The sequence below is a fragment of the Apteryx mantelli genome, chromosome 3 (genome assembly GCF_036417845.1).
Source record: "Apteryx mantelli isolate bAptMan1 chromosome 3, bAptMan1.hap1, whole genome shotgun sequence".
In the NCBI taxonomy this organism is placed as follows: Eukaryota; Metazoa; Chordata; class Aves; order Apterygiformes; family Apterygidae; genus Apteryx; species Apteryx mantelli.
In genome coordinates, this window is record NC_089980.1 from 50,751,511 (window position 1) to 50,759,765 (window position 8,255).

General features: G+C 38.2%; 1 long non-coding RNA gene across 1 annotated transcript; it reads right to left on the minus strand.

The window, feature by feature from the left end:
• Window positions 1–2,868: 2,868 nt before the first annotated feature.
• Window positions 2,869–7,467, minus strand: LOC106485507 (uncharacterized). Its single transcript, XR_001292732.2, has 3 exons — window positions 4,793–7,467; window positions 3,746–3,921; window positions 2,869–3,147 (listed from the first exon to the last, which is right to left on the minus strand). It is a non-coding gene; the product is annotated as an uncharacterized lncRNA (long non-coding RNA).
• Between the last annotated feature and the right edge of the window lie 788 nt (window positions 7,468–8,255).

Sequence of the window (8,255 nt, forward strand, 5' to 3'; positions counted from 1 at the left end):
TTGCATATCATATTAAGTTGTAAGTTATTTTGGGCAGGCCACCGTTTCTGTCTGCCTACAGCATATACTCTTACAATGCTGCAGATTAGGTAAAAATAGGTATTTAGGGTTTTGGTGTTGTTTTTTTTTGTTGTTGTTTTTTGTAAACAGGGAGAAAAAAAGAGGCAACAGAGCAGGCCTAAAACTTCATTAGCCTCCTGAAGCATGAAACAACTACTGACAGCTACTCTCACTTTCTCTTTGAAGACCCAACAAAACATACACTGTGTGTCACAGCTGTACCCTGACAGGAACAGGCTGAAGTTTTTGTCCCTTTTTTTTTCTCCTCAACTGCTTCTAAGAAATGCATCTTCTTTGAACTGAATTTGGGGCTGTGTGGTATGAACTTTGCACAATAGGGGGCCTCATCTTCCTTCCAGTAAATCCAGGGTCTATGGGCAGTTCAGAAGAGAGCTTGAGAAACATATACAAAGTTTTCAGAAAGGTATTTTTTAAGACCTACCTATTATTTGCATTCCTACTATCTCCATGAATTATTCTACCACTGTGTTGAGTTTCACATACATAAAAACTGAACATCTAAGCTCTGTGTGGATGTTCCCTGCCATTTAATCCCAATCCAAGGAGAAATACAGACAGAGAATTTCTAGGATTTTTTTTTTTGTGACTTTAGTGGGTACTTGCTGAAAATAGCACAGACTTCCTCAGTAAGATGGCAAAACATCAGCTGGCTATTCTAGTTCTTCAAAAGAAGCCTTTTATAAATATCCCCCTCTTGAATAACATGCACTTGACTCCTGAAAATGGCCTTATAGAGACCACCAAGTTATGTTAACCATTCTGGACTTCAAAATTAACCTTTCATTTTAGTACAAAATATTGACTACATGTACAGTATGTTTCCAGATGGCAACTGCTGGCATTGCATTTCACTTCCACTCCTATACTTTCTATACATATATACATGTTTTTGTTTAAAAATCACTGTTAATCCAATTCAATTTATGTAAAAAGCAAGATGAATCCTTGGTATATTTGAAATTCACAGCCATACTTCTCCAAGTTGAATGCACCACTAAACATATTCCACTTTAACACTGCGTATTATAGTAGCTCTACTGATATTGTAGGGTGGTTGCGTTTCTTAGCTGTAACTTTCCACTTTAATTACTGCTGGATATTATTTATGAATTTCTCAGTGTTAAAATCAGGTTGCTCTTGCATTATCACTTTGCACAAATGCCTTAGAAGCTTGCCAAACTAGCATGAAGAAAAAAAGACCTTGTTCAAAATAGTTTAGACAAGAAAAGAAGAACTCATATGCTTTACACTGTGTGGATGTTCAAGTCAGTAGATGAACCCCAGTCTTAAAACACAGTAGAGCTTTCTAGAGCATCTCCTGTTTGAAGCCCATGCAGGGCTAATCCAAATAAAAGCTTGTGAGAATCTTATCTTCAGATCAGGACTTTAAAGACAATCTGAGGGGACAATCCAGTTGTCTTGAGTGTTTCAACAGGATAACTTAATTCATATTTTTATGAAAACACATTCTATTCCATGTTCATAGGCTACAGCTCCATTAACACACTAAGGCTAGGTTTCCCTTAAAATTCAACGTAAAAATAGGACAAGATAAGCCTGTGTGGCCTATTTCTCTATACCTTGTTAAAATTAGACTTAGAAGTGCAGCTCAGTTCTGGCTGTGTATTATTCCACTACAGTCAGAGTCTGCTCTATTTTTTTCCACAACAAATTCAACACTGCAGCTTTTGAGGTATAAACTCACTAATCTTTTTAATCCTGTAAAATGAATATGTTAATCTTCACTTTAAGAATAGAAGTAAGGCTGATGGCTGATACAGGACACTGAACAAAACAAAATATAATAAAATGACCCACAAATATAGCATTCCAGAAGATTATTTTGTGCTCCTATTGACAAAAGTTTTAGCTGCATGACTACAAATGTAAGTAATAAAAATTATCTGCGTCATGACTGAGTTGCATGAACACATACTGGTCACTGCATCTCACAGCAGTCCCTGCCTTAACAGCTTAAATGTAATTAGGGAAGAGAGGAAAGGGGGGGAAAAGAAATAGCCACAGAGGTCAAATCAACTTGAATCACACTAGGTTAACAGACTGGGTACTGGTCTAAAGCCTCTGGGCTAGTTTCTCATTTTGTCCTTTCCACTGCAAAATCCTACATTTCTTATCCATCTACTCTTTTTTTATATGGGTGACCTCCCATGAGTGTTTTCAGAATGAGAGAAGGAAAACATTAAATATTACAAACTTAGGGTGCTCAACAGAGAATAAAGAAATCAGGATAAATATGATCCCATCAATTTTTATGCAACAGGCACTGTGACGTAAAGCAGTACTGGAAATGGGGCTCTTTCTTGTACATTGAACATTTTTAGCACTCTTCCCACACTAATATAAACAGAAGATTTGCAGCACAGCACATGCCTACAAATGATTACAGCACATGCAGCATTTGTTTATGTTCTCTCAGCACACAAATATAATCAAGTCATATAGATAGCTATTCATCAGTCTGAACTCCTCATAAACTGGATGATTTGAAACCTAAGCACAAGTTATCAGGCCATCAAATTTGACAAATGGAATCACTAAAATGAAAAACAGTAACTTTTTGGCAAAAATGTCAACTATATAAAGTAAATGACTTAGAAGCCCTTGTTAAATTTTCAAACACAACTTTGAGGAACTTCATGGGGATATTAATGCGGAAAGAATATTTATGTTAAAAGATCAGAGGCATGCACCTTTATATGTAGTGCTGTCTAAGGCAGACTGCGTTTAACATACAAAATGAGAAGCTCCTCAGATGGAAGTATGTGGAACTAGGTTTTAATGACTGACTTGCTAACAAATGTTTTGAAGTGGATTTGCTCAGTATTCAGTTATTGCACATTATTCTGCATTTGTATTTCTTCAAAGGACACTCTACCTGTATTTGTGTTTTTCTTGAAACTTAAACTTGGCAGAAAAGCAGGATGTTTCCTAGAAGTGACAGCTGCTTCTTTCTAAAGGTCAGGGAGCCAATCTCCTAATCTTGCTTGCCCTCTTGCTGTCTTCTGCTTCTTCAGCAACCCATTCCAGGTTTTCACTTGTCATTGCCTGAGGAACACAGAAAACAAAAGAAAAAAGTTTTATTTGTTTCTTATGAAACCTGCTGGCTGCTCAACAAGCTTTTGCCCTCTCAGAAATCCCTTACCTAATGTGATACTCAAGAAAGCATAATAAAGGAGTTCACACACACCATGAAGGTGCCTAACATAACTCTTCACCTGGTGAGACCTATATGCAGAAGTCAGAATAAGGGATACAGAAGACAGAAAAAAAAAAAAGTTTAGCAAATTTAAAATGAGGTGGGGTTCCTTCTGCTGATATAAATACCTCTTCTGGTTGCATCATTTAGTCTAATGTTAACCATTTTTAACCATACAACCAGATTTGTAATGACTGCAATGTGCAGGTAACTTCAGCATGAAGAGGTGAGAGGATAAACACCCCACTAACCACGCTCCTCCTCCTTGAGAATTAAATTAATTTCTTCACTGGCAGGGGAAAGGCAGGGAAAAGTGAGAAATGTACTTTCCCCCCTGTCCAAGGAGTAACCTAGACTTCTACTACAAGCAGAAGTTGGTAACGTTTCCAGAAAAAGCAAAGATCCTATACATGCAACTCCCAGTAATTCTCGAAAGGTGGTGCATACCTGTGGAAACTTTGGCCTCAGCCTAGTACCAGTTTCTTTGTAACAAACTGTCAGCCTTCTCAGGAGAGCTCCTCTTCCTCCTCCCTCCTCTACTCAAAGTAGCTGTGACATCTGCTTTTAGCAATCTCTTGAATCTTTCATTTTAAGAAAACTCCCAGAATAGTTAAGACTTAGGCCTGTGGAGAGAAAAATAAATGGCAGATTCAGACAGGGACCCAAAGAGTCTAGTGTAAATATTAAAGTGCGTAATAAATCAAGATCAAATAACAGAGCATGTACTCATTTTTACCAACAAATATAAATATATACGTATGTACACACACACACACTCACACAGCACGAGAGAGCAAGAGAGTGAGAGAGAGTGAGCACACACAAAAATCAGAAAAAAAAGGGGAGGCAATTACCTCAAATTAATGAAGTTGAAATTTATAAATAAAAATGCCAACTGTTATGTATGAGGACAATCCCCATATCTAAACTGTTGCTCTTAATATAACAGAGATGCAGTAGACAGTCTGTGAACCAGCAGTTTTGATATGCTGTGCAAAGTAGGTTTGGACACGAAGTCTTATGTCCATCTATGGACGCATTCAGCTTAAAAGTTAGGCAAGAAAAAGGACTCTCTGTATATTTACAGATTCTGTTGCCAAGTAATCATTAAAAAAATAGCCACTTCTCACAACATCTGTATATTCAGATGCCAACATACAGATCTTTGTGAACAAGTCTGAAGAACAGCAGAAAGCAACATTTGTTACAGCAAGCAGCCAACTAAAACAGATTGTAAGCCCATTTTCCAAGTGTCAGTTGATAAAATAAAAGCGCTCAGATGCCCCCACATCCATCTCACATTCCAAAGTCCTTATATCAGATTCCAGATATGGAGCTGAGGCTCTCCATACATGCACAGAAACACATCCTCAGAGGAAAAGTGAGTATCTGTGTCAGAAGAGCTAAAAACATCTCTAATACAATGACTTGCTCCACAGTTGTCCTACAATTAAATAAGACTAACAAAATAATGATAGTTATTACATTACTTACTGCAAAAGTCCACATGTCCTTTGCTAGAAAAGGTGAACATGCACACGTGAACAGACTCAAAATAATGACCTACAGAGGTAAACTTCTGGCCACAGCATAGAGTGCATTAACATTCTGTTCATAACTTTCTGACAGCACATACCAAAGCAGTCCACGCACCTTCATTCACACATTTGCCAAAGCTCACTTTTACAAAACCAAGGAGCAACCTTTCTCTGTCTGAACTCAATTCTCCCTCTTCCCTTTCCTCACTCCCTCTTTCCTTTCCTCACTTCTTCACATAAACACACTTTTTTCATTATCAAATGTTTCCGTTACCCTCCCCCCCAACTCATCTGGTTCTTTTCCTTTTTGAGCTGTTTCCTACACGCTGTTTCTGTGGGAATCCCTTGCTCCTTTGTACACAGGGACACCCTGCAAGTGAACCTGTAGCTTGCATCTTTGGTGTTGTGATGTGCTACAGGGTTACTTCTGCTAGCTTTACTTGAAGTGCCCAGAAAAAGAAAGCAAACACATGCTATTAGAAGGCACCAAAAAAACTTGTTATATATGAAAACAAGGGCAACCAGGGAAAAAGCAGAAAACAGGCAGTACTGGAAAAAACACTTGAAAGGGGGAAGGAATACCTGAAATGGGTTTTAAGTCATAATTCTCAATCCCACTTCACCTTGGGATGTCCAAAACCAGAATCAGAACCTACAGCCCAATTTTGCAAGCAACCCACAACTTTATCGCAAGCCTTGCCTCAAAAAAATTTGCTCGCTGCTGTCCTGGAGTCACACACACCAGGTTAACCTGCCAAGTTAGGCAATGACAAGCAAGTCAAAACTACTGACTTCTTCAAGCCACACGACCTCAACTTTGCCCTCCAGGGGGCACTTGGCCACAGAAGGGTCTAACCTAGGTACTTCTATCTTGTGACAGCCAGACAGCTAAACTCACCACTATATATATATCACATCACCACTTTCTGAGAGTAAATTAAGAAAAGAAAGCTTCTCTGCAAACATATTTTGTTTTAAATCTGTGGGTGTGACTTTGGCATTGCATTGTTTCCCCCCTCCCCCCCCCCCAATCTAAAAATAGCAGGAGTCCTTTGTAAAGTATCCAGGGCAAAAATGATATGTACTTTATAAGTTTACTTGCTCTGATGGAGTAAAATATCAAATAGAAAAATCTGTCTAAACTTGTTTTGAAAACTGCATGGCCAGCTTATGCAGTAGCTAGATATGTGGCAAGGTTGCAGTGTTACTCTCCAAGGAGAATACAGTAAATATGCTATATATTTTGTTTATTTATTGAGCATTGTGTAGTCTCCAAGCTCTACTATGAGAGGTGTGGGTAACTTCTCATTGTCCTTCCTACTTCAAAACACAGTATTTATCACAGATGCATACAGTACAGTGGCATAGCTTAGGCCTGTTATATAGGTCAGTTTCTGCAATGCACACATGAGAACATAGTTTGCCACTGCAAAGGAGAGTGGCTGTAAAATCTATTTTGGATAACTCAATTTATATTTGAGGAAATCAATGTGTGGTCATTTCTAGAACTGTGAATATAAGGTAACTGCTGCATGCTTGTATATTTGATGAGTTTTATTATACTATATCCTTATATGAATGCCTATGCAGTGTAAATGCTTTAATATGAGATATCTAATGTTTTTTTACACATTATTTTCTAATGATGCTACATTTTACTGCATGTTTATCCATTTTTTGTGTTAGTATAAAGTGCAACCAGGAAGACACATGATTTTAATAACTTACACAGCAACCATTCAAATCCATTATAAAAAGATGTTCTTATGTAAAGACTTTTAAACTTGGCAAGAAATGTGCTTCCTTTAGACAAAGTGCTTGGTTCACAGCAATACCTGTGTAATTAATGTTTATTTGTAAAATCACTGAGTCTGTAAATGGGGCTATCATCAACTCTGCTGCAAATCACTATGTCAGTAAGCTTTGATACCTTTGAAGATTTAACTCATCCTACCTTTATTAGGAGAACAGATGAGACCCATCCTGATTCAATTTGAAAACTAATGCTCTAATTTAAAGAGTCTAAAACTGAGCAGCTATTGTGTTTGGTGCTGCAGGCTGACAGGCAATGTAGCAATCTTTTTTTAACAATACATTCTCATAACCTTAATACAATGAGTTCATATTACGTTATCATAAACTGGGCCCACTGTTTACAGAGTTACTAAACGTAACCAAAGTTCAATGTACCTGACTGACTTGAGCTGATTCATTCTTTTGGAAGAAAAAGAGGCTAACAGGGTTTTTGCTGGGGCTTTTGGGAGGTGGCTTGGTACAGAAGAATGCTGCTGTTGTACCAGTGCATTTTAAACGTGAAGAAGTCACTGGCTGAAGGACTTGTGGCTAAGGCACTGTCAGTGTTTGAAAGTGGGTAATATATTATACTGCTGCAAACTAAGTTACCAATGATGCAAATACTAAATCAAGAAAAAGTAATGCATTAAAGCTATGTAAATATTGATTTTAATGCTGCAGCATCAGAGCCATCATTTTTCACTGCTTTGATATCCAAGGATTCATAGTATCACGCAGAATGTATTTCATCTGCTTCATTTTTTAGTTTAAATATTTTCATTCAAAGCAAAGTAACTCCTGTTTCTTTGTACTGCACTGAAATAAAAGAATTTTGTTTCAGTATATAATGCTTTTCTTATTTTCTTTCTGGTCTGTCCCAGTCAGTGCTTGTTTCTATGATCACTAAGTCCTACATAGCTGCCTCTGGCCCCCAACCTTCTGTAGGTACACGTGCTGTAGGCATACTGGGCAGGACACTGACAAACCACCTGCTGCCTCCAATTTGGACTCTGAAGTCTAAACAGTACTGGCACAGAGTGAATGTGGACATCTGATGAAATTTACAGCCATTGGAACATACGTTTTCTGCATCACTGTTTTAGGCTTGAGACACTTAGATTCCACCTAAATCCCATTTTTAAGCATATCAGTTTCTCCCTCCCACAAGCTGTTATCCATCACCCATGTTCACACTGAGCAGGCTCTCAACCTAACAAAGCAATCTTGCTGACTACATCTACAACAGTAAATAAAACAAGGGCATGTTACAAGTTTGAATAGTAGCTTGTATCATCTTGATTATTTGCTGGCATACTCCCTACCTTCATGGTGGCCCACAACAACTAGCACCCTCCCAGACGGTGCCCAGGTAAAACATAAGGGGTCCAAGTGTACCAGTAACTGTCCTTAATGCATAGTTTGGCTACGGCTATCCTGTAGGGAAAGAGGAAAAGGGAAGGAATAAACAGATTAGGCACTTGGATGCCAATCAGGCCGTGTCACTTAGCTGCAGAGCTAAGAAACTGCTCCTGGCCTCTTCAGTTGTCTAGATGCAACTATTCAGATCACTATAATTACACTGCCCAAATCTGAACCTAAACAGCAAGTCTTGTGCAAACTTTTCC